The sequence below is a fragment of the Giraffa tippelskirchi genome, chromosome 1 (genome assembly GCF_054371585.1).
Source record: "Giraffa tippelskirchi isolate mGirTip1 chromosome 1, T2T-mGirTip1v1.2.pri, whole genome shotgun sequence".
NCBI lineage: Eukaryota > Metazoa > Chordata > Mammalia > Artiodactyla > Giraffidae > Giraffa > Giraffa tippelskirchi.
In genome coordinates, this window is record NC_137275.1 from 198,105,023 (window position 1) to 198,132,792 (window position 27,770).

The 27,770-nt window shown below is 39.2% G+C and overlaps 1 protein-coding gene across 18 annotated transcripts in view; it reads right to left on the minus strand.

Annotated features, from left to right (window-relative positions):
• FANCC (FA complementation group C) overlaps positions 1-27,770 on the minus strand; it is a 303,173-nt gene that overhangs the window by 256,990 nt on the left and 18,413 nt on the right. Inside the window, exon 1 of one of the 18 annotated variants that reach the window (XM_081522641.1) lies at positions 21,627-21,757. The exons of 15 other annotated variants lie outside the window; for them this stretch is intronic. The gene's annotated coding sequence lies outside the window, so the exon portion shown is untranslated. Of the gene's footprint in view, positions 1-21,626; positions 21,758-27,770 lie in introns of those variants that run through there. 2 more of the 18 variants (XM_081522745.1, XM_081522724.1) reach the window with 2 other exon arrangements.

Consider the following 27,770-nt stretch of genomic DNA (forward strand, 5'->3'; position numbering starts at 1 on the left):
TGCATAATTTCCAAGATGGAAACTATTCAAATTGCCCTCAAAAAGTTAAACTAGAAAATCTGCTTTTTTATCTCTAACAAAAAGGCAGGAATTTGTAGGAAGAAGCTGTATACTTGCAGTATGCTTTTTTCTGAATAAAAATATATTTCTATTTTCTTAAGTAAAAATTCAAGACACATATCCAAGATAAGGGATTTTACCATTGCTATACAGTGAAATCCATTTTTCCAGCTGATAAGATTTCCCTATCCTCCCAAGCCCAAGTCACAATTTCTCTCAAGAGCTCTGAAATTTAATTTGTAAGTTGTACAAATTCATGTCCCAAGCTCCTGACAATCTGTGTATTAAGAACAGGGGATCTGAAATGAAAGAAAATGTCTGACACTTAACACTAATGAATGAGATTTTTAAAATTGGTTTTTTATCTAAAAACATTCATGCTTTCTCTAAAACAAAGGCTAATGTTTCGGTAAGGAAGAATAATTTTTAAAGTAGAATTAAATTTTTTTTTAATTTGCTTTAAATTTTTAAAGAATAATTTTTAAAGTAAATTTTTAAATTTTTTAAATAAATTTTTAAAGTAGTAAATAATTTTTTTATTTTTTTAAAATAATTTTTAAAGTACAATTTTTAATTGTAATTATTTACAACTTCATTGTCCAAGTGATTGTGTCTTTTTTATGTAAGATGATCTCTCTTTACTAAGACCATAATCAGAGATAATTAAACTTGCTACGGAACTATTTGCTCCAGCAGATCTTAATAGTTATAAGTTAGACATTGATGTATTTTATTTATCTGCCTACGTATTATTAATACTTGAAAACCACTGGACCGTTTCAAGATTATTGCTTAGTATTAGCATGCCATGATACAAATTCTCCTGGAAAGTTGCACTCTCATACAGGTGTCTGTGCTTTTATGTTTTCTGTAAATTTCCTTGTATGCATTCTCATAACAGGTAATAGTTATATCACCTAGCACCTGGATTCAGTGTTTAATACTGGTGTAACATCTTGCATTATCAAGCCTGTGCCAAGACACGTATTTCCTATGCTCTTCCATCTTGATTCGTTTGTTGAATATTTACATCCAGTGCTTCTATTTGATTAGCACTAATAGCACTTCATTCTATTTCTTATTTCCAATCACTTTTCTCTTTCATTTTTCTGCTCCTCTAAGAATTTCATTTCAATCTATAGCTTCTCCATTTATATTTCACTAATGTGAAATCAGCAGGTAATGCTCAAAATCCTTCACGCTAGGCTTCAACACCACATGAATTGAGAACTTCCAGATGTACAGCTGGATTTAGAAAGGCAGAGGAACCAGAGATCAAATTGCCAACATCTGCTGGATCACAGTAAATGCAAGGGAATTCCAGAAGAACATCTACTTCTGCTTCATTGACTATGCTAAAGCCTTTACTGTGTGGATCACAACAAACTGTGGAAAATTTTTAATGAGATGGGAATACCAGACCACCTTAACTGTCTACTGAGAAACCTATAGGCAGGTCGAGAAGTAACAGAACCCGACCAACAGACTGGTTCAAAACTGGGAAAGGAGTTCATCAAGGCTATATGTTGTCACCCTGTTTATTTAACTACATGAAGAGTATATACAACATGCAAAATGCTGGGCTGCATGACTCACAAGCTGGAATCAAGACTGACAAGAGAAATATCAACAACCTCAGATATGCAGATGATACCACTCTAATGGGAGAAAGTGAAGAGGAATTAAAGAGTGACTTCATGAGGGTGAAAGAGGAAGAGTGAAAAAGCTGGTTTAAAACTCAACATTCAAAAAACTAAGATCATGGCATCTGGTCCCATCACTTCATGGCAATAGATGGGGAAAAAGTGGAAATAGTGACAGACTTTATTTTCTTGGACTCCAAATCACTGTGGATGGTGACTGCAGCCATGAAATTAAAAGATGCTTTCTCCTTGGAAGAAAAGCTATGACAAACCTAAACAGATTATTTAAAAGCAGAGACATCATTTTGGCGACAAAGGTTCATGTAGTCAAAGTTATGGTTTTTCCAGTAGTTATGTACAGTTGTGCGAGTTGGACCATAAAGAAGGATAAGTGCTAAAGAATTGATGCTTTCAAACTGTGGTACTGGAGGAGACTCTTGAGAGTCCCTTGGACTGCAAGGAGATCAAACTAGTCAATCCTAAAGGAAATAAGTCCTGAATATTCACTGGAAGGACCTGATGCTGAAGCTGAAGCTTCAATACTTTGGCCATCCGATGTGTAGAGCCAACTCATTGACAAAGACCCAGATGCTGGAAAAGATTGAGGGCATGAGGAGAAGGGGATGACAGAGGATGAGATGGTTGGATGGCATCACTGACTCAATGAACATGAGTTTGAGCAAACTTCAGGCGATGGCAAAGGACAGGGAAGCCGGCGTGCTGCAGTCTGTGGGGGTCGCAGAGTCGGATCAATTCAACAACTGAACAACAACAACAATGCGTCTTTTACAGTTTGTCAAAGGTACTACATGGGATTCAGTCTTTGTTTTTTAAATTTTCTGAACCTTTAAAAACTCTGAAGAGCTAAATGCTCAGAAGCACATATTTCCTATATACAGCACTATCTCCTTCCACTGAAGTATATATAAATTAACAGGTACAGTTTTCACACAATCACTGAGTGTTTGCATTTCCACTGGTTATAGTAGGAACCTAAAAACTACACAATTGAACCTTTAATAAATAAACATGATTATCTTATAAAAAGAGCACACCATAAAAGGGTCTATCCTTAGTCGCTCAGTCCTGTCCAACTCTTTGTGACCCCATGGACTGTAACCTACCAGGCTCCTCTGTCCATGGGGATTCTCCAGGCAAGAATACTGGAGTAGGTTGCCATGCTCTCCTCCAGGGGATCTTCCCAATTCAAGGATCAAACCCAGGTCTCCCACACTGCAGGCAGATTTTTTACCATCTGAGCCACCAGGGTAGCCCTCCATAAAAGGATAGTTGTCTTTTACACTTGTACTCCACAGGGTATTATTAGGTTGGTGCAAAAGTAATTGTGGTTGCACTACTGAACTTTGGTGTTTGATATTGGAATACATTTTTAAATAAATGTGGTCAGGTTATACATCATTTTAAAGCACATTTCTCACTTTGTGTTTCACTGCTACTGACTTATTACTTGATGTTTATTTTGTATTTATTTTAGACTAGGGAAATGATGTTAGACAAAAAGCAAATTTGAGCAATTTTCTTATTTGAGTTCAAAATGCGTCGTAAAGCAGCAGAGAAAACTCACAACATCAACAACGCATTTGGCCCAGGAACTGCTAATGAATGTACAGTTCAAGAAATTTTGCAAAGGAGACGAAAGCTTTGAAGATAAAGAGCGTGCAGTAGCTGGCCATCAGAAGCTGACAACAACCAACTGAGAATATCATCAAAGCAGATCCTCTTACAACTACATGAGAAGTTGCTGAAGAACTCAACATTAACCACTCCTTTGGCATTTGAAGCAAACTGGAAAGGTGAAAAAGTTAGGTAAGCAGGTATCTCATGAGCCGACCGAAAATCAAAATATGTCATTTTGAAGTGTCATCTTCTCTTATTCTAGGCAACAACGACAAACCATTTCTCAATTGGATTGTGACGTGCAACGAAAAGTGGATTTTATACAACCAGCAATGGCCAGCTCAGTAGGCTGGACTGAGAAGAAGCTCCAAAGAACTTCCCAAAGTCAAACTTGCACCAAAAAAAGGTCATGGTCACTGTTTGGTGGTCTGCTGCCTTTCTGGTCCACTACAGCTTTCTGAATCCCAGCAAAACCATTACATCTGAGAATTATGCTCAGCAAATCGATGAGATGCACCAAAAACTGCAATGCTTACAGTAGGCACTGGTCAACAGAAAGGATCTTTCTTCTTTACAGCAACGCACAACCCCATGTTACACAAGCAATGCTTCAAAAGTTGAACAAATTGGGCTAAGAAGTTTTGCCTCATCTTCCATATTCACCTGACCTCTCACCAACTGACTACCACTTCTTCAAGCATCTTGACAACTTTTTGCAGGGAAAATGCTTCTACAACCATCAGGATGCAGAAAATACTTTTCAAGAGTTTTTCAAATCCCTAAGCACAGATTTTTATGCTACAGGAATAAACCTATTTCTCATTGGCAAAAATGTGTTGATTGTAATGGTTACTATTTTGCTTGTTTCGTGTGTTTGAGCCTAGTTATGATTTAAAATTCATGGTCTGAAACCGCAACTACATTTGTACCAACCGAATAATAATTTTATGTGTTAATATCAATAGCTAAGGCTTCTGATCATGCTAAAATTCATAAATCACTCTTCTCCACAGAATTCATATCAATTCCAATATTCATAAATCCTCTATTGTTTCCAAACTTTTAAAAAAGTTTAATTTTAACCTTAACTGTAGCATACAAATTTCAAAATGATGCTTAGACATGCCTTAAGTTTAGGCCTGCTAAGAGATTGTTCCCAGAAAACTGGTCTTCATGTCCATCCAATCTTGCAGTAAACTTTGAAGAATGTTTGAGGATAGCTATGTATCAATTACTTCTCCCTGCTGAGTGGGTAAGGATGTCACTGGGTTCCAAACAATAACATTCAAGCATGAGGAGTGGTAAATGACCAAAAATACATAAAAACCTCATGAGAACTAAGGGGACTTGATCCACAGATTTCCATATCTACTACCATTAAGGAAACTGAACATCTTCCAATTATATCTTCCCATCATCAATATGCACATTAATCCACAGATCTTAGAACTCTAAATCCCAACAATAAATGCCTTATTTGAGGATCTCCAGAAGTAGTTTATTTGGAAAGTAAACTGTTAGGGAAGTGGAGATAGAATACAGGGAGGAGAACTTCTAGGATAACCATTAAAAGAACAGATATAGATTAGGTAATTTAGAAAATAACATGAACAAACTATGAACTGATTTTTTTAAATTATCAATCAAAAAGAATGTAAGAAAGGAGAGAAAATGGAATGCAGAATAGTTACAGTACAAAGAAGGAAGGAAATAAAAAGCTGATTTATCACTGATCACATCAAATGTAAATAGACTAAAATGATCTAGCTTAAAAAAGATGATCAAAATGAATTTTTAAAATCCAAACATACAGTGTTTATCAGGGTGACAATTAAAACTTCAAGAAAAGCTGAGTATGGATATAAACACTGACAAAAATAGAGTTGATGTACCTATTTCTATTAAACAAAATAGGCTTTAGAAAAGAAATCATTACCAGACAAAGAGGTTCACTTCATTATGACAAAAATTCAACTCACGAGAATGCTACAATAATTCTAAATTTGAATACATCAAATGATACAGTATCAACCTACATAAAGCAAAAACTGACAAAACTCCCAAGAAGAAAATGGAATAATTCCATAATACAAACAAGTGGGACATAATTAAAGCATTTATAGCTATAACTGTGTATACTTTTTAAAGATTTAAAAATTAATGTACTTATGGCTCCGATGGTAAAAAATTAGCCTACAATGCAGGAGACCCTGGTTCGATCCTTGAGTCGGGAAGATCCCCTGGAGAAGAGAATAGTACCCACTCTAGTATTCTTGCCTGGAGAATTCCATGGATAGAGGAGCCTGACGGGCTACAGTCAATGGGATGCAAAGAGTTGGACATGACTGAGAAACTAACACTTTCACTTTCGCTTCAACCTTATCTCATATACAAAATTTCTCAAAATGGATCAGACTTAATGTAAGAGCTAAAACTATAAAACTTAGAAGAAAACATAGGAGAAAAGCTTCAAAACACTGAACTCAGTAACGTTGTCTTGGATATGACATCAAAAGTACAGGTATAAAAAGAAATGAACTTCATAAAAATTGGGCATCAAAGAATATGATGATCAAGAGGTGAAAAGACAACATAAAGAATGAAAAAATATTTGGAAATCATATTTCTAAAGAGTTAAAATGGAGAATATATAAAGAAGGCCTATGACTCAACAATAACAATGACAACAGAATCAACTTGATCAAAAAGTGGGCAAAGGTCTTAAATAGACATTATCCCAACAAGACATACAAATGGCTAATAAGCACATGAAAAGAGTGGAATCATTAATCATTAGGGAAGTGTAAATTAAAAACCACCAAAAAATATCACTTCACATACATTAGGACGGCTATCATCAAAACAAACAATAGAAAATAAATGCCAGTGAAACTGTAGAGAAATTGGAACCCTTGAGCATTGCTAGAATGAATGTAACATGATGCAACCACTATAGAAAAGAGCATATGACTGTTCCTTTAAAAATTAAACTGAATTACCATATGACCCAGCAATTCCACCTCTGGGTAAATATCCAAAAGAACTGAAAGCAGTGAGCAGAACATGTATACCAGTGTTCACAGCAGCACTGTTCTTAACAGCCAAAAGGTAGAAACAACAGCTGAATAGACACAAAAACTGTGGGATATACATACAATGAAACTTCTATGTTATGTATACTTTTATATGTTATTTAGCTTTTATGTTAGGTATATTTTACCACAATGAAAAAAATTTTAATTAATAAGTTAGGTATCTCAAGAAGTTAGAAGAAAAAAAAAAGAATCCAAATTATAGCAAAAAGGAGGAAATATTAGATTACTACTCAGAAGAAACTGTTTAAAGAAGAAAAGTTCAAAACCTAGTTATGAATCTGTTATAAATTAAATTTCCTAAATATAAAAACCTTATACAAGAAATATGTCCTTGAGACGTTTGTCAATACTACTAAAGTATATCACAGGGCAAAAAAATAATGAAAAGTTTTAAATGGCTCTTTCAGACTTTAATTGTTGTACCAATCAAAATCATCTGTAGTTAGGTAGAGAGAGACAAATACTATATGATATCACTTATGTGTGGGATCTAAAAGAATAATACAAATCAACTTATTTACAAAACAGAAACAGACTCACAGATATAGAAAACAAACTTAAAGTTACCAAAGGGGAAAGGGGAAGAGGAGGGATAAAAGCAGAATATGAAGAGGAACTAAACAGCCTCTTGATGAGGGTGAAAGAGAAGAGTGAAAAAGCTGGCTTAAAATTCAACATTCAAAAAACTAAGATCATGGCATCCAGTCCCATCACTCCGTAGCAAATAGACAGGGAAAAATAAGGAAACAATGACAGACTTTATTTTCTTGGACTCCAAAATCACTGTGGACAATGACTGCAGTCACAAAATTAAAAGATGCTTGCTCCTTGGAAGGAAAGCTATGACAAACCTAGACAGAGAATTAAAAAGCAAAGATATTACAACCTTGCTGACAAAGGTCCATCTAGTCAAAGCTATGGTTTTTCCAGTAGTCACATACAGATATGAGAGCCGGACCATAAAGAAGGCTGAGGACTGAAGAACTGATGCTTTCAAATTGTGGTGCTGGAGAAAACTCTTTCGAGTCCCTTGGACAGCAAGGAGATCAAAGAGTTAATCCAACAGGAAATTAACCCTGAATATTCATTGGAAGGACCCTGGTTCGATTCCCGGGTGAGGAAGATCCGCTGGAGAAGGGATAGGCACCACCCCCAGTATTCTTGGGCTTCCCTTGTGGCTCAACTGGTAAAGTATCCGCCTGCAATGCAGGAGACCTGGGTTTGATCCCTGAGTTGGGAAGATCCCCTGGAGAAGGGAAAGGTTACCCACTCCAGTATTCTGGCCTGGAGAATTCCATGGACTGTATAGTCCATGGGGTTGCAAAGAGTCAGACACGACTGAGCAACTTTCAGTTCACTATTCATTGGAAGGACTGATGCTGAAATTGAAGCTCCAATACTCTGGCCACCTGATCCAAAGAGCCGACTCACTGGAAAAGACCCTGATGCTGGGAAAGACTGAAGGCAAAAACAGAAGAGGGCAGCAGAAGGTGAGATGGTTAGATGGTATCACCGACTCAAAAGACATGAATTTCAGCAAACTTCAGGGGACAGTGAAGGACAGAGAAGCTTATCAAGCTGCAGTCCACGGGGTTGCAAAGAGTGGGACAGACTTAGTGACTGAAGAACAACAACAAAATGGAGTTAATAGATATGCATCACTATATATAAAATAGATAAATAACAAGGACCTACTGTATAGCACATGAAACTCTAATCAGTATCCTGTGATAACCCAAAATGAAAAAGAATCTGAACCTGTACACTGAAAACTAACACAATATTGCAAATCAACTATAATTTTAAAAAATCATTTGTAAAGCTACTGACACAAAAGATAATAACAAGTGCTAATGAGTTGTAGAGAAATTGGAACCCTCATATGTTGCTGGTGAGAACATAAAGTGGTGCAGCAAGCTGTGGAAAACAGTCTGGCATCTTCTCAAAAAGTTAAATATAGACAGACCATATGACCCAGAAGTTCTAGACCTGGGTATAGGCCCAAAAAATAAAAAACAGGTATTCAAGGAAAAATTTGTATACATATGTTCAAACCGGCATTATTCATAATAATCAAAAAGTGGAAGCAACCCAAATATCCATCAACTGATGGATTTATCCCCTGATGAAGGAGATAAAATATGGTACACCAATATGATAGAATTCAGACTTAAATTGAAGAAAGTGGGAAAACCACTAGACCATTCAGGTATGACCTAAATCAAATCCCTTATGATTATACAGTGGAAATGAGAAATAGATTTAAGGAACTAGATCTGATAGACAGAGGGCCTGATGAACTATGGATGGAGGTTTGTGACAGTGTACATGAGACAGGGATCAAGACTACCACCAAGAAAAAGAAATCCAAGAAAGCAAAATGGCTGTCTGAGGAGGCCTTACAAATAGCTGTAAAAAGAAGAGAAGCAAAAAGCAAAGGAGAAAAGGAAAGATATACCCATCTGAATGCAGAGTTCCAAAGAATAGCAAGGAGAAATAAGAAAGCCTTCCTCAGCGATCAATGCAAAGAAATAGAGGAAAACAATAGAATGGGAAAGACTAGAGATCTCTTCAAGAAAATTAGAGATACCAAGGGAATATTTCATGCAAAGATGGGCTCAATAAAGGACAGAAATGGCATGGACCTAATAGAGGCAGACGATATTAAGAAGAGGTGGCAAGAATACACAAAAGAACTATACAAAAAAGATCTTCACAACCCAAATAATCACGATGGTGTGATCACTCACCTAGAGCCAGACATCCTGGAGTGTGAAGTCAAGTGGGCCTTAGGAAGCATCACTACGTACAGAGCTAGTGAAGGTGATGGAATTCCAGTTGAGATGTTTCAAATCCTGTAAGACGATGCTGTGAAAGTGCTGCACTTAACATGTCAGCAAATTTGGAAAACTCAGCAGTGGCCACAGGACTGGAAAAGGTCAGTTTTCATTCCAATCCCTAAGAAAGGCAATGCCAAAGAATGCTCAAACTACCGCACAATTGCACTCATCTCACATGTTAGTAAAGAAATGCTCAAAATTCTCAAAACCAGGCTTCAGCAATACATGAACCATGAACTTCCAGATGTTCAAGCTGGTTTTAGAAAAGGCAGAGGAGCCAGAGATCAAATTGCCAACATTCACTGAATCATGGAAAAAGCAAGAGAGTTCCAGAAAAACATCTACTTCTGCTTTATTGACTATGCCAAAGCCTTTGACTGTGTGGATCACAAGAAACTGTGGAAAATTCTGAAAGAGATGGGAATACCAGACCACCTGACCTGCCTCTTGAGAAACCTGTATGCAGGTCAGGAAGCAACAGTTAGAACCGGACATGGAACAACAGGCTGGTTCCAAATAGGAAAATGAGTACGTCAAGGCTGTATATTGTCACACTGCTTATTTACCTTATATGCAGAGTACATCATGAGAAATGCTAGGCTGGAGGAACCACGAGTTGGAATCAAGATTGCTGGCAGAAATATCAATAACCTCAGATATGCAGATGACACCACCCTTATGGCAGAAAGTGAAGAAGAACTAAAGAGCCTCTTGATGAAAGTGAAAGAGGAGAGTGAAAAAGTTGGCTTAAAGCTCAACATTCAGAAAACTAAGATCATGGCATCTGGTCCCATCACTTCATGGCAAACACATGGGGAAACAGTGTCAGACTTTATTTTTGGGGGCTCCAAAATCACTGCAGATGGTGACTGCAGCCATGAAATTAAAAGACGCTTACTCCTTGGAAGGAAAGTTATGATCTATCTAGACGGCATATTTAAAAGCAGAGACATTGCTTTGCCAACAAAGGTCCGTCTAGTTAAGGCTATGGTTTTTCCAGTGGTCATGTATGGACGTGAGAGTTGAACTATAAAGAGGGCTGAGGGCAGAAGAATTGATGCCTTTGAACTGTGGTGTTGGAGAGGACTCTTGAGAGTCCCTTGGACTGCGAGGAACTCCAACCAGTCCATCCTGGGGGAAACCGGTCCTGGGTGTTCACTGGAAGGACTGATGTTGAAGCTGAAACTCCAGTATTTTGGCCACCTGATGGCGAAGAGCTGACTCATCTGAAAAGACCCTGATGTTGGGAAAGATTGAGGGCAGGAGGAGAAGGGGACGACAGAGGAAGAGATGGTTAGATGGCATCACCGACTCAATGGACATCAATTTGAGTAAGCTCCGAGAGTTGGTGATGGACAGGGAGGCCTGGCATGATGCGGTTCATGGGATCGCAAAGAGTCGGACACAACTGAGCGACTGAACTGAACTTATGTGATAGAATATTATTTAACCATAAAATGGAATGAAATATTGATACATACTACAATTATAAACCCTGAAAACATTATAGTAACTGAAAGGAGAAAGACACAAAAAGCCACATATTGTAATATTCCATATACAAAATGCCCATCACTACTTGTGCCACCCAGTTACCTCCTAGATGAAAGGTACAAAAGAGCAGCTAATAAACTTTCAGCAAGGTCCTTCTGACCTTGTGATGGCCATGAGCAGTCATATCAGGGAAAGACACAAGTGGTAGAAAAAAACATAGGGGGGCAGTTTTAACCCATAATGTGAAAAATTCAAAGGAGAAAAACAAAGAAAGTGGTAGATGCTTTCTTTCCTTTTTTAAAAAAAATTAAGGTAATTTATAATATTTAAGTTAATTTATAATATTATATAAATTTCAGGTGTACAACATAGTGATTCAACAATTTCTAAAGGTTATACTCCATTTATAGAAATTATAAAATATTGGCTATATTCCCTTGCTGTATATCTTTTCTGGTTGATTTATTTTACACATAGTAGTTTTACCTCTTAATCCCCTGCCCCTTAAAGAATACTTAATAACTATTTTTTCCCTTTCTGCATTTTCATAAATTTATTTTAAATGCAGCTAATGAGAAATTTACTGCTCAGGCATTCTTCAATTTATCAATGCATCACAAGTGACTGAATATGGCAGTTAGCAATTTCTATATTAGACTACTTTCCGGGAGTTCTGAAAATCATACACAGCTTATTCATAATCCTCACCACTTGTTTTTGTCTCTGTCATCTTGTGGAGCACATTTCTAGTCTATAACATCTTTACATTCTAGAACTCAAGAGGAAAATTGTCCCTAGTACTAGGATTGGTTTATGCTTCACATTAACTTTGTGTTACACAAAGAAAATCAGATGTTAAAATTGCGGACCTTTAAAAGGAAAAAAGCATCTTCTAATTACCTTCTGCATGTTAATTATAAAGAGTTTAGTGACTATTCATTTAGCCTTTGTTTTCTATATGCGCTGTTTTTCAGTCGCCCAGTCGTGTCCAAGTCTTTGTGACCCCATGGATTGCAGCACGCCAGGCCTCCCGGTCCCTCACCATCTTCCGAAGTTTACCCAAGTTCATGTCCATTGCATCAGTGATGCCATCCAGTCATCTCATCCTCTGACACTCTCTTCTTCTGCCGTCAATCTTCCCCAGCACCAGAGACTTTTCCAATGAGTTGGCTGTTCACATCAGATGACCAAAATATTGGAGCTTCAGCTTCAGCATCAGTCCTTCCAATGAGTATTCAGGGTTGATTTCCCTCAAGACTGATTGCTTTAGTCTCCTTCCTGTCCAGGGGACTCTCAGGAGTCTTCTCCAGCACCACAGTTTGAAGGCATTAATTCTTCGGTGCTTTGCCTTCTTTATAGCTCTCAGAACTGTATGCAACCACTGGGAAGACCACTAACCTTGACTACATGGACCTTTGTCAGCAGAGTAATGGCTCTGCTTTTCAACATACTGTCTAGGTTTGTCACACCTTTCCTGCCAAGAAGCAATTGTCTTCTGATTTCACGGCTGCAGTCACCATCCACAGTGATTTTGGAGCCCAAGAAGAGGAAGTCTGTCACTACTTCCACCTTTTTCCTCTTCTATTTGCCATGAAGTAATGGGACCAGATGCCATGATCTTCACTTTTTGAACTTTGAGTTTTAAGCCAGCTTTTTCACTCTCCTCTTTCACCTTCATCAAGAGGCTTTTAGTTCCTCTTCGCTTTCTGCCATTAGAGTGGTATCATCTGCATTATCTGAGGTTGTTGATGTTTCTCCTGCCTATCTTGGTTCACGTAATGCTGAAGCCTAGCACGCAAGATTTTAAGCATGACCTTAAGCGTCTGTCTACAATGCGTGAGGCCCAGGTTCGATTCCTAGGTGGGGGAGATCTTCTGGAGAAGGAAATGGCAACCCACTCCAGTATTCTTGCCTGGAAAATCCCATGGATGGAGGAGCCTAGTAGGCTACAGTCCATGGGGTTGCAAAGAGTCAGACACAACTGAGCGACTTCACTCACTTCACTTACTAGCATAGGAGATGAGTGCAACTGTCCAATGGTTTGGACATTCTTTAGTACTACCCTTCTTGGGAAATGAGATGAGGATTGACCTTTTCCAGTCCTGTGGCCACTGCTGGGTCTTCCAGATTTGCTGATGTATTGAGTGCAACACATTGATATCATCATCCTTTAGGGTTTTGAATAGCTCTACTGGAATTCCATCAGATCAACTAGCTTTATTAACAGCAGTGCTTCCTAAGGCCCACTTCACTTTACACTCCACAATGTCTGGCTCTGGGTGACTGACCACATGCTCGTACTTATCCAGCTCATCAAAATCTTTTTTGTGCAGTTCTTCCATGTATTCTTCCCATCTCTTCTTGATCTCTTCAGCGTCTACTAAGTCTCTATCATTTCTATGCTTTAATGTGCCCATCTTTGGGCAAAATGTTCCCTTGATATTTCCATATGTTTCTATATGTAGTATAACAAAAGTATAATTTTTAATCCCCCCTCCAAAATTATGGAGCTTTACTCACACTAAAGGTTATTTTATTAATAGAAATTGATTAGTGCCTTCAATACTTGATGTTTCATGTTTTATATCCATGACCCTGGTTTTCTACAAAAAAATTTCCACAAGGAATAACAGACTTCTCCTTCCTATCTTCAGAGCACAAACTAATTATCTATTCAACTTCTACAATTTCTCATTCACCTGAGCAAATTTCACACTGGCTGGAGTACTCAATGAAATAGGTTCACTAACTTGATGACTACCATGGACTCATTCACATTTTAGTTCATAATCACAACTTAATTAGATATACTAATCTTTAATTTATTAAAAACTTCACTATTCACACCAAAAATCAACATGTTCTTAGATCTTAATATTTTCTCTTCTCTTTGTTCAATAGGACTAGTAGTTCGTTTTATTTATAATGCATTTTAAAATCTTTTATTACTTCATAAAAACTATTGTGCAAGCTCTGATGCCAAGCAGACAGTAAATTCATTACTCTGAGGCAGACTCTGAGGTGTGAGTTAAGCTTACTCACTAGGTCAATGCTTCAGGCTCACAAACTTGCCTCATAGTATCTATTACTCAAACATGAATCTCAGCAAAACTACACCTTACTGCATGTCATATTTTTGAAATCAACTGCAAATATTCAGAAACGTACATGTTAAATCTGAAAATATCAAGTCTACTGTATATTATATCGAAAACCCTCTATATCACACTCCAATATAAAATGATGTAAGGATCATGATATAGACACACTGATCTAATGTAACAGGAGGATTCACTGCCTGGAAAACAGAAAAGAGACAGAGGGCCCAAGTGTCGTGTCTTTTGAATGACAAAGAAGACTGTGATAAAGTGAAGAAAACATATTTGAAAAGAAATGTTCTCTTTTTATCACTGCTCCTTTAGATTCTACATCAGATTCCTATATCTTTAAGTATTTTTTTCTTAACCAAAGGTAATTTGTTTGGATTGTCCAATAGGGTTCCAGTAAAGTATAAGTTAGGGAAATATATATATCCTTATTGGATTATAGTATATGAAGTATACTCAACTCCTCTGAGCATAGAAATAAAAGTGCTCTCAAAACAACAGTTCTAAATAATACCACCTGAGGAAAAACATCTAGTTAATGAAAGCAAATATCCATACTAACAGGCAGGGATCTAGGAGCTAAGTGCTAAAGAGGGCAAAGAGAACTTTTAGGATGAAAGTAGAGAAAATGCCGGAGAAGACAATGGCACCCCACTCCAGTACTCTTGCCTGGAAAATCCCATGGACGGAGGAGCCTGGTAGGCTGTAGTCCATGGGGTCGCTAAGAGTCAGACATGACTGAGCGACTTCACTTTCACTTTTCCTGTTCATGCACTGGAGAAGGAAATGGCAACCCACTCCAGTATTCTTGCCTGGAGAATCCCAGGGATGGCGGAGCCTGGTGGGCTGCCGTCTCTGGGGTCGCACAGAGTCGGACACGACTGAAGCGACTTAGCAGCAGCAGCAGCAGAGAAAATGCAGGTAGGGTATATTGAATTAGCCAAATAAGCACAAGTCATGTGTTGGGACAAGACTGGGCTGGCTTTTCAACCGGAGTACACACCAAAAAAAGAACACCGGCATTCACATTGAAGACACTTGCAGCTAGGCTGGGGTAGGCTAGCTCTCATCCATAGAATATCTTATGGTACATTACACCCAAATTTTTCAAAGTTGTAATTAGGTTCAAAGGCAACTCATAGCTTTACTGGTTTCAGGAATGGAGAAATGGCTCATAACTCTAGTCAATTCTCTTAAAAAGCAAACCTTCTAAAATCCCCTTCATTTTAAATGGTAAAATTAGTCACAGTCACTGAACTTAAAACTAAAGCTGCTGTGTGATAAATGTTCCCATAGTAAGAGAGACTCAGCAGAGCACTTAACCCAGACACAGGGTGTCAAGAGAGAGACCTGAACAGCATGTGGGGGTTCATAAAGTGAATAGGAGGCAGGATGTTACAGGCAACAGGAACAGCATGTGCAAAGACTGAGGCAAGAGGATCTGTCAGTAGACAAAGCATAGACTAACAAGATACAACGCAGCTGTTTTAGGATCTTGCCAAATCAGGAATTACTCCCTTCTCTGGGCAAGCCCTACAGTGAGTTCTTTTTTTTTTTTTTAATTAGTTTATTTATCTATTTTTTAACTTTACAATATTGTATTGGTTTTGCCATACACTGACATGAATCCACTATGAGTGTACATGTGTTCCCCTCCCAGAACCCCCCTCCCACCTCCCTCCTCATCTTTTTTAATCATGAAAACAACCATCTTAGGGCATCTAGAGATGCCAAAGGATTACTCTATTGGTGCTTTGTATTTTGACCTCACCTTTATAGTCAGTAATAAAAACATTTAAATAATATCAAGCATAACTTCTAGGTAGAGCTTTCTCAAAGGAATTTGCCAGCTAGTACAACTATCTGCTACAATATGTATAAAGTGCCTTTAGGAAGAAAAACACACAATTCTGACTGGGGTTTACAAATGGACAGTAGACCACAATAAAATTTCTGGCTTCTCACAAGAAAAACATCATTAATGATAAGTGTCAGGAGGACTGCAGGTTAAAAAAACAAATTTGACCAAGGCCATCACCTTGCTTAGGCAAGCAGTAGATGCAGCTGAAAGAACCTTATAAGATTGATAAGGATATTGGACGTTATTCTGAGTACTAGGAAGCCACTGGAGAATTCTAGCACAAAACTGATGTAATTAGATTTGTATTTTAGAAAGATTACATAGAAGCAGTACGTAAAATGAGTAGAAAACAGGAAGATCATACTGTAAGATAGATGATCATCTTTTAATAATTGAGGCCTAGTCTAATGCATGAAAGAATGAAGAAAAGTGCCTAGATATGAGAGATACTGAAGACACAGTGTATATAAAATTTAGTGTCTGACTGAACATGAAGAGGGAGGCATTAAAGATGATACTCAGGCTCCCTGGTAAGATGGTATTGTGCATCCCTGGTAGCTCAGCTGATAAAGAATCCACCTGCAATGCAGGAGACCCTGATTTGACTCCTGGGTCAGGAAGATCCACTGGAGAAGGGATAGCATACCCACTCTAGCGTTCTGGGCCTTCCCACGTGGCTCCTGCAATGTGGGACACCTGGGTTCAATCCCTGGGTTGGGAAGATCCGTGGAGAAGGGAACTGCTACCCACTCCAGTATTCTTGCCCAGAGAATCCCATGGACAGAGAAGCCTAGACAACTACAGTCCTTGCGGTCCATGGGGTCACAAAGAGTCGGACATGACTGAGTGACTTTCACTTTCAGGTTTCTGACTAGGGAACTAGATGCATGGTACCACTGTGTACTAAAAGAAGGAACAGAACAATAAGGACATACCTAGATTGAAAGACGAATTAGCTTAGGGCATGTTGAGTACAAGATACTTGAGGCACACAAGTGAAAATGTCCAATGAGTATGCAGGCTAGGAGACAGATCTGAGCTGAAGACATAGATGTGGGAACCATCAACAGATAGAAGGTATTTGTAGCCATGGAAAGGGATGAGCTAATCTAGGGAGGATGGAAAAAATTGAGGGAAAAAAAAGGGATTGGGCCAAGGACATAGGCATGTGAGAGCTACACAGTACTTACCTGACCTGTGGATATTTAAACGAGGAGCAGAGGGAAGTTAATCAAGACAACAGTTTTCTTAAGGAAGTAAAGTCTTGCATTCAGGGAGAACTTGCACTGATTCTCTTGGGAAAAATTAGCAGATCTGTAGTAGGGAATATGAGGAGTGCCCACCCATTCGGTTCTTGGCTCTAGTTTCTTGGTTAAGTCTGCTACCTTCACAAGGACTACAATCATCCAAAATAAATAATCAGTAAGAACGGACTGGCAAAATCATTGTTGTTCTAGTTTTCTTTTACTTAGTACTGCAATTCAAAACTGATACCATCTGTGCAGTGAAGCAGTGTATCTTACTTAAATATAAGAATCACTCTCATACCACTAATGTAATCCAAAAGCCATAACAGAGCAGCAGAGACATACAAGTAATATCAGATGTAGTTTAACTGCTATAAAACACAATGATCCTACATTTTGGTTCCAGGTTTTAAAAATACTATAGTATATGTGGTTTTGAATAAGACTGTACACTGTAGCATGATTCTTAGATTACTTTTTTCTACTCAAGTGTTGACAGGAAAAAAATACAGATTTGGTCTGACTTCATAGGCACACACCATCTACTTAATTTTAACTTGATTTGAGCCTTAAGGGTACTCTTGCAAAGTAACAAAAATGTACAAAACTAAGGTCAACTAATAGCTAGTTTCTAAAATGTACTGAATTTTTGAATGAATAATATTGAAGTCCCTATAATATGTAATGAGCTAGAAAAAAATTAAAAATTTTCTAGTTTCAACTAGAATTTCCCCAAAGATGATAAACAGGTTCTTTCAAAAAATTCAATCTGATTCATCCAGAGGTTCAGTTCAGTCACTCAGCTGTGTCTTTGTGACCCCATGAAGTCCAGCACACCAGGCTTCCCTGTCCATCACCAACTCTCAGAGCTTGCTCAAACTCATGTCCATCAAGTCAGTGATGCCATCCAACCATCTCATCCTCTGTCGTCCCCTTTTCCTCCTGCCTTCAATCTTTCCCAGCATCAGGGTCTTTTCCAATGAGTAGGCTCTTCTCACCAGGTGGCCAAGGTATTGCAGCTTCAGCTACAGCATCAGCCCTTCCAATGAATATTCAGGACTGATTTCCTTTAGGGCGGACTGGTTTGATCTCCTTGCAGTCCAAGGGACTCTCAAGAGTCTTCTCCAACACCACAGTTCAAAAGCACCAATTTTTCAGCGCTCAACTTTCTGTATGGTCCAACTCTCACATCCATACATGACCAATGGAAAAACCATGGCTTTGACTAGACAGACCTTTCTTGGCAATATCTATGCTTTTTAATATGCTGTCTAGGTTGGTTGTAGCTTTACTTCCAAGTAGCAAGTGTCTTTTCATTTCATGGCTGCAGTCACCACCGTCATGTTTGTTTACCTTTGCTGGTATATTTTTCCTGCACCTTCTACAAAGGCAAGTACCTTTTCCCACAGCACACCACGAACTCATGGGAAATGGGGGCTTTGTGGGAGAGGGGTGGATAATTGGGAAACTTTCAATATGGAGCATACTTTAGATGCTATATTTCTGGTGTGTGATAACTGTACTGTGGTCATTTAGGATGTCCGTATTCTTACGCAATGGATACTGAAGTAGTGGGCAGGGTGGGGAGATATGCCACCATATCCACACTTACCAAACGTTAGAAAATGAAAATGAAAAGTGTATATGTGTGTTTGTGTGTACATGTGGTCATTTTACTGCCTTTCAATTTTTTTTAAAAGAAAATTTGGAGGGGAAACGCCTGTGGTAAAAGAGTGGTGCTATTTCTACTGTCTGGGAGAAAGAGGAGGGGAAATGCTACAGGGGATTCTGATGGGGTTGTTGCTGTTATTCAGTCCCTCAGTCATGTCCAACTCTTTGCGATCCCATGGACTGCAGCATGCCAGGCTTCCCTGTCCTTCTACATCTCCCGGAGCTTGCTCAAACTCATGTCCATTGAGTCAATGATGGCATCCAACCATCTCATCCTCTGTCATTCCCTTTCCCTCCTGCCTTCAATCTTTCCCAGCATCAGGGTCTTTTCTAATGAGTCAGCTCTTCGCATCAGGTGGCCAAAGTACTGGAGCTTCAACCTCAGCATCAGTCCTTCCAGTGAAAATTCAGGGTTGATTTTCTTCACGATAGACTAGTTTGGTCTCCTTGGAGTCCAAGGGACTCTAAGAGTCTTCTACAGCACCACAATTTGAAAGTATTAGTTCTTCAGAGCTCAGTCTTTTTTATGATTCAACTCTCACATCCGTACATGACTGCTGGAAAAACCATAGCTTTGACTAGATGGACCTTTGTCGGCAAAGTAATGTCTGCTTTTTAGTATGCTGTCTAGGTTTGTCATAGCTTTTCTTCCAAGGGGCAAGTGGCTTTTAACTTCATGGCTGCAGTCACCGTCTGCAGTGATTTTGGAGCGCAAGAAAATAAAGTCTGTCACTGTTTCCATTGTTTCCCCATCTATTTGCCATGAAGTGATGGGACCAGATAGCGTGATCTTAGTTTCTTGAATGTTCAGTTTTAAGCAAAGTTTTTCACTCTCCTCTTCCACCTTCATCAAGAGGCTCTTTTGTTCCTCTTTGTTTTTGGCCATTAGGGTGGTGTTACCTGCATAGGTGAGGTTGTTGCTATTTCTTCCAGAAATCTTGATTACAGCTTATGCTTCATCCAGCCCAGCATTTCACATGCTGTACTCTTTTATCCACATGGGCACTTCCTTACAGGCATGAAAGATTCCTGGCCCACATTTATAGGGGCTCCAGAACCCTTCAGCCTGAGCGCTGTGGCCAGCCTCCTCCCCAGTTCTGGCTGCACGAGTGGTTTCCCAAGTTCTGGATCGACCTGTCCAGGTAGTTCAGATTTCCTGGTGAGGGGTGACTGCCACAGTACCTGTCATTATTATCTCTTTGTAAGGCTTTGCACACACAAATCACTTCATATTAGTGTCCAACTGACTCTATATTCTCCCAAACACAAGGAATCAAAAAGAAATTAGGTTCCTTAATATCCTATTTAACGTTATATTAAACAATTATCAGGTGGCATATTTACCCCCACCACCTTCCTATCTCACCCTCCTGTCCCCACTCACTTGAAAAACTAGATCATTAGATTCAACCAGAAGGAAAATCTGATTAGTGTGAGGAATCAGAAATAGGGAGAAGAAAAGAAAGAGATCAAAGCAAAACGAAAATTTAAGTAAAAGGAAAATTTAAGCCAAAAAAATTAAAAAGGAATATGAAAGACAATAAGGCAACATTGTTGGATGTATGACCAAGAAGAAGAAGCCTGCAGGAAATAAATTTAATCTCTTACTTAAATTGATCACTAAACCACAGCTCTCAGTACAACTAACAACTTTAAAATCCCAGTCCGCAGACATGTGGTTATCCCACCCTGGTACTTGTTATGCCAAATATTACTGCTGACTTGGGGTGCTCCTGAGTCAACTGAGAGGACCACCATCATTTTCATTCCCTGCCAAGAGACACATTAGTGACTGGGGTCTGGAACAAGAGCCAGTGGCAAATATACCACAGCAGCAGGCCAAGGACTACACAAAAGAAGTCTGGTACTGAGGTTAAAATTAAATGAAATGGAAGAGAAATAAAGACAAAGGAGGATGAAAAGAACAAACATAGCATCAGTGTGGGTTCTCTCTACACATAGGGAAAGCAAACATCTGGAATTATTTGGTGCTGAGTGCCACCAAATATAAGGTTTTGTTCTCCTCTTACGATTACTTCTTAGTAACACCATACAAAGAAAAAATAAGACCTACAGGCTAAAATGAAGGAGAGTGGTTAAAGTGGGTATAACAATAACCATTACACATACATACACACACACACACACACACACACACACACACACACACACACACATATATTTTTAAAGTAACAGCAGTTAACCACACAGAGAATATTCCTGACTGACTTGGAGAGACGTTCATCCTAAATTCTGAAGTCAATGAAGAAGTTGCAAAAGATATGTATAATAACATGCTAACGTTTTCGCAAAATTATGCCTCTACAAGCACGGGAAAAGTTTTTAAATGATTCCAAAAGATATGCTCACATTATGAGTGATTTTTACCTCTTTTACATTTTCCTTGCATTTCTTAATGTAATTAAAACAAAAATAACAAAAATCCCTTAAAATTCCTTAAAGTAAAAGAAAAAAATCCCCTTCCAGGTCACTCACTCTTTGTGTGTATGTGTGTGTGTGTGTGCGTGTGTGTGTGTGTGTGTGCGCGCGCACTCAGTCATGTCCGACTCTTTAAGCCATGGAACGTAGCACACCAGGCTCCTCTGTCCATAGAATTTTCCAGGCAAGAATGCTGGAGTGGGTTCAATTTCTTACTCCAAGAGATCTTCTCTATCCAGGGATTGAACACATGTCCCTTGTTTCTCCTGCATTGGCAGGTGGATTCTTTACTACTAAGCCACCGGAGAAGCTAAATGGGTATTCAATCTACAAACAACCCCTTTCACATAGAACACAGCTTTGAGTCAGCTGTCCCACTCAGTGGAGAGGAAGTGCCACAGGCACAGCCTAGCTGCATTATGGTGCAAAAAACACAAGTTGTGAAGATCAGTTGAAAGAACTTGAATCCAGCATCTCTATTCACTAGTTCAGTGGCCCAGGAAAAACTACATGAAAATTTCTGAGTGTTACCTTCAATTGACTTTGGAAGTGGAATAATAAATACCACACAGGATTGTTTTGAGGACTCTGAAGACCAGGTCCCACATATGACAACATGGTCTGGTGGGCTGGTTACCATGGAGACTATGACCCTTCTGAACAATTCTATACAGTTTATTCTCTCACGAAACATTCTGTTCCTAATAATGCCAGACTGCCATTTCTACTGACCTCCCCCCAGTCTATAATTACTCAGACTAATTAGTGTTCAGTAGAACAACCTGGATACTGATGCCTCCTTCTAAAGCATCTGCATCTACTACCTCCAGGAGAGAGCAGAGCAAACATCCAGAAGAGTAAAATAGGGAAGAATGTGTCAGGGTATAAAGGCATGTTTATCCAAGGTCTTCGTCCTACGAATACATAAGCAAGCCCAGCAGGAGTAGAAAACATTTTCTAGGGGTACATACTACAGAAGCATGACCAAAAGAATAGCTTGATAATTGCAAATACAGTTACAGACTCAGCTTGACATATTATACTTTAACAGAGTTTTCACTATAATTGGTGTTCATTTCTTAGTTTCAAAAACTTTAAGGATACCGACCAACAACTTTAATATTCATAAGTATGCCTTGAATCTATAGAAGTCTGGAACTACTGAGACAGAAAATAGTGAGACGTATGGAGCAACTATTTAGAAAAGTGCTGCTAAGAAAGGCTTTCTACAATAATGAAAATTTTTGCTCTATATCTGTGCCATCTAATTCTTTGCAAACAAATATGGAAAAGCTCTATACAGTCAGGAAAAACAAGACCAGGAGCTGGCTGAGGCTCAGATCATGAACTCTTTAGTGCAAAATGGACTTAAATTGAAGAAAGCAGGGAAAACCACTAGGCCATTCAGGTACAACTTAAATCAAAACTCTTACAATTATACAGTGGAAGTGACAAATAGATTCAAGGGATTAGATCTGATAGACAGAGTACCTGAACTATGGAAGGAGGTTCATAACATTGCACAGGAGGCAGTGATTAAGACCATCCTGAAGAAAAAGAAAATGCAAAAAGGCAAAATGGTTGACTGAGGAGGCCTTAGAAATAGCTGAGAAAAAAAGAGAAGCAAAAGGAGAAAAGGAAAGACATATCCATCTGAATGCAGAGATCTAAGAATACCAATTTAAGTCTGAATTTGGCAATAAGGAGTTTATGATCTGAGTCACAGTAAGCTTCGGTCTTGTTTTTGCTGACTGTATAGAGCTTCTCCATCTTTGGCTGCAAAGAATATAATCAATCTAATTTCAGTATTGAACATCTGGAGAGGTTCATGTGTAGAGTCTTCTCTTGTTTTGTTGGAAGAGGATGTTTGCTATGACCAGTGCGTTCTCTTGGCAAAACTCTGTTAACCTTTGCCTTGCTTCATTTTGTACTCCAAGGTCAAATTTGCCTGTTACTCCAGGTATCTCTTGACTTCCTACTTTCGCATTCCAGTCCCCTCTAATGAAAAGGACATCTTTTTTGGGTGTCAGTTCTAAAAGGTCTTGTAGGTCTTCATAGAACCGTTCAAGTTCAGCTTCTTAAGCATTACTGAAGTGTTACCTGGAATGTTAGGTCCATGAATCAAGGCAAACTGGAAGTGGTCAAACAGGAGATGGCAACGCCAGGTGTTTCCTGACTTCCTACTTTTGCATTCCAGTCCCCTATAATGAAAAGGACATCTTTTTTGGGTGCTAGTTCTAGAAGGTCTTGTAGGTCTTCATAGAACCATTCAACTTCAGCTTCTTCAGCATTACTGGTTGGGGCATAGACTTGGATTACTGTGATAATGAATGGTTTGCCTTGGAAATAAACAGGGATCATTCTGTCATTTTTAAGATTGCATCCAAGTACTGCATTTCATACTCTTTTGTTGACTATGATGGCCACTCCATTTCTTCTAAGGGATTCTTGCCCACAGTAATAAATATAATGGTCATCTGAGTTAAATTCACTCATTCCAGGCCACTTTAGTTCACTGATTCCTAAAAGGTCGATGTTCACTCTTGCCATCTCCTGTTTGACCACTTACAATTTGCCTTGATTCATGGGCCTAACATTCCAGGTTCCTATGCAATATTGCTCTTTACAGCATCGGACTTTACTTCTATCACCCGTAACATCCACAACTGGGTGTTGTTTTTGCTTTGGCTTCGTCTCTTCATTCTTTCTGGAGTTATTTCTCCACTGATCTAAAGTAGCATGTTGGGGACCTACCAATCTGGGGAGTTCATCTTTCAGTGTCCTGTCTTTTTGCCTCTTCATATTGTTCATGGGGTTCTCAAGGCAAGAATACTGAGGTGGTTTGACAGTCAACCACATTTTGTCAGAACTGTCCACCATGACCCGTCCATCTTCGGTGGCCCTACACGGCATGGCTCATAGTTCAATTGAGTTAGACAAGGCTGTGGTCCATGTGATCAGACTGGTTAGTGTTCAGTGCTGGCAGTTTGCAGTCTGTCTGCCCTCTGATGGAGAAGGATAAGAGGCTTATAGAAGCTTCCTGATGGGAGAGACTGACTGACAGGGAAACAGGGTCTTGTTCTGATGGGTGGGGCCATGCTCAGCAAATCTTTAACCCATTCTGTCCTTATTGCCAAATTCAGACTTAAACTGAAGAAAGGAGGGAAAACTACTAGACCCTTCAGGTATGACCTAAAGCAAATCCCTTATAATTATACAGATGAAGTGACAAATAGATTCAAGGGATTAGATCTGACAGATAGAGTGCCTCAAAAACTATGGACGGAGGTTCATGACATTGTACAGGAGCCAGGGATCAACACCATCCCCAAGAAAAAGAAATGCAAAAAGGCAAAATGGTTGTCTGAGGAGGCCTTACAGACAGCTATGAAATGAAGAGAAGTGAAAGGCAAAGGAAAAAAGGAAAGATATGCCAATTTGAATGCAGAGTTTCAAAGAATAGCAAGGAGAGATATGAAGACTTCCTCAGTGATCAATGCAAACAAAGAGAGGAAAACAACAGAATGGGGAAAACTAAAGGTCTCTTCAAGAAAATTAGAGATACCAAGGGAACGTTTCATGCAAAGATGGGCACAATAAAGGACAGAAATGGTATGGACCTAACATAAGCAGAATATATTAAGCCATGTCAAGAATTCACAGAAGAACTATACAAAAAAGATCTTCATGACCCAGATAAGCACACTGACCTAGAGCCAGACATCCTGGAATGTGAAGTCAAATGGGCCATAGGGTGCATCACTTTGAGCAAAGTTAGTTGAGGTGATGGAATTCTAGCTGAGCTACTACAAATCCTAAAAGATGATGCTGTTAGAGTGCTGCATTCAAAATGACAGCAAATTTGGAAAACTCAGCAGTGGCCACATAATTGGAAAAGATCAGTTTTCATCCCAATCCCAAAGAAGGGCAATGCCAAAGAATGTTCAAAGTGAAAGTGAAAGTCGCTCAGTCATGTCCGACTCTTTGCAACCCCATGGACTATACAGTCCATGGAGTTCTCCAGGCCAGAATACTGGAGTGTGTAGCCATTCCGTTTTTCAGGGGATCTTCCCAACCCAGGTATCAAAGCGAGGTCTCCTTCATTGCAGGCGGATTCTTTACCACTTGAAAAAAAGGAAAGCCCAAAGAATGTTCAAACTACTGCACAATTGCATTCCTGAGAAATCTGTATGCAGGTCAAAAAACAACAGTTATAACCGGACACGGAACAACAGACTAGTTCCAAATTGGGAAAGCAGTAAATCAAGGCTGTATATTGTCACTCTGCTTCTTTAACTTGCATGCAGAGTTCAGTTCAGTTCAGTCGCTCAGTCGTGTCCAACTCTTTGTGATCCCATGGACTGCAGCACACCAGGCCTCCCTGTCCGTCATCAACTCCCAGAGTTTACTCAAACTCATGTCCACTGAGTTGGTGATGCCAACCATCTCATCCTCTGTCGTTCCCTTCTCCTCCTGCCTTCAATCTTTCCCAGCATCAGGGTCTTTTCCAATGAGTCAGCTCTTCGTATCAGGTAGCCAAAGTATTGGAGCTTCAGCTTCAGCATTAGTCCTTCCAATTAACATTCAGGACTGATTTCCTTTAGGATGGACTGGTTGGATGTCCTTGCAGTCCAAGGGACTCTCAAGAGTCTTCTCCAACACCACAGTTCAAAAGCATCAATTCTTCGGCGCTCAGCTTTCTTTATAGTCCAACTCTCAGATCCATACATGACTACCGGAAAAACCATAGCCTTAACTAGACAGACCTTTGTTGGCGAAGTAATGTCTCTGCTTTTCAATATGCTATCTAGGTTGGTCATAACTTTTCTTCCAAGGAGTAAGTGGCTTTTTATTTCATGGCTGCAGTCACCATCTGCAGTGATTTTGGAGCCCCCAAAAATCAAGTCTGCCACTGTTTCCACTGTTTCCCCATCTATTTGCCATGAAGTGATGGGACCAGATGTCATGATCTCAGTTTTCTGAATGTTGAGCTTTAAGCCAACTTTTTCACAAACACATCATTTAATCTTAATTATCTCTCTAAAGGGCCTATCTCCAAATATAGTCACACTAGGGGTTAGGGCTTCAGCGTATGAATTTGGCTAGGGGGGTGAGGGGATGATAAAATTCAGTCTCTGCTCAACCTTCCATTCTCCCTTAACTTGCTTTTTTATCATGAGTTCCAATATTTCATAAGCCATATTTCCTGCCCTTAATTCATAATCTTCTAGAGGCTTAGTTTTCTGCCTTCTCTTACCATACGACCAGTTTACACCTGAGTAAGGCTTTAACCTTGCCATCAGACAACTCTGAAATTCATTGAAAGTAAAAGTTATCTTTGGCCCTCAAAAATGACTTCTTTCCTCTTTAACTATGCAGAAAAGAGTTAGCACAGCAGGTCCAAGACCGCTCTCCTTAGAAAGAACTGCTTGTAAAGGATAGTTTGGGAGTTTGGGAGGGCAGGTACACACTGCTATATTTAAAATGTATAACCAACAAGGACCTACTATATGGCACACAGAACTCTGTTCATTGTTATGTGGCAGTCCAGATAGAAGGTGAGTTTGGGGGAGAATTGATACATGTATATGTATGGTTGAGTCCCTTTCCTGTTCACCTCAAACTATCACAACATTGTTAATCAGCTATACCCCAATAAAAACAAAAAGTTAAAAAAAAAAAAAAAAGAACGAAAAAACTTGCAAGGGTGGCCCTTGGCTAGGGTCTGGGAACTTGGATACTGTAATAGTTCCTACTGACCTAACTGCTAAGATGGACTCTCTCTGCACAAACTGTACAAACAATGTCACTGATCCTGAACATCTGCTTTCCTTCCGAGGGTTTGAAATTTTGATACTTGCTAGACAGTGGACGACTATGCGACCAGCCCCCAAAATAAACCTTAGGCATTGAATCTCTCATGCTGCTGCTGCTGCTGCTAAGTCACTTCAGTCGTGTCTGACTCTCTGCGACCCCACAGACGGCAGCCCATCAGGCTCCGCCGTCCCTGGGATTCTCCAGGCAAGAACACTGGAGTGGCTTGCCATTTCCTTCTCCAATGAGCTTCCCTGATTTCATATCTGTTGTCATAATTCTGCTGGTGAAATTACACGTGTTTTGTGTGACTCCTCAAGGAAAAGACTCTTAGAAGCTTCTGTCTGGTTTCTTCCAGACATGCACCTTTTCCCTTTGTTGATTTTGCTTTGTGTTCTTTCCCTGCAATAAATCATAGGCATGGGACAACTATATGCTGAATTCTGAGTTTTCCTAGTAAATTATCAAAACTGGAGGTTGTCTTGAGCACCCCCAACTTATCAAACAACAAACATTTTTATACTAAAAAAAAAAACCCTGCTCCCTATCTCTTAGAGAACATTCACTCCAGTTATAGAAGCATTAGTCCTGGAGGTCAAACTCCAAATATTTGGAGGTCAAGCACCAAAGAAAATGAAGGGAGGATATAATCAACAAAACTTTTTTTAAAAAAACTAGAAGACAAGACTTCCAGATTGGAAGGGCTAGCCAAGTGCCCATCACAATGGATGAAAAGTTTCACACAATAGCACATCATCATAAGATTTTATTATAAAAGCACTGGAAGACAGAGGAAAATGGAACAATACCTTCACAATTCTGAAGGAAAATTATTTCTAACCTGGAATTCTATATCCAGAC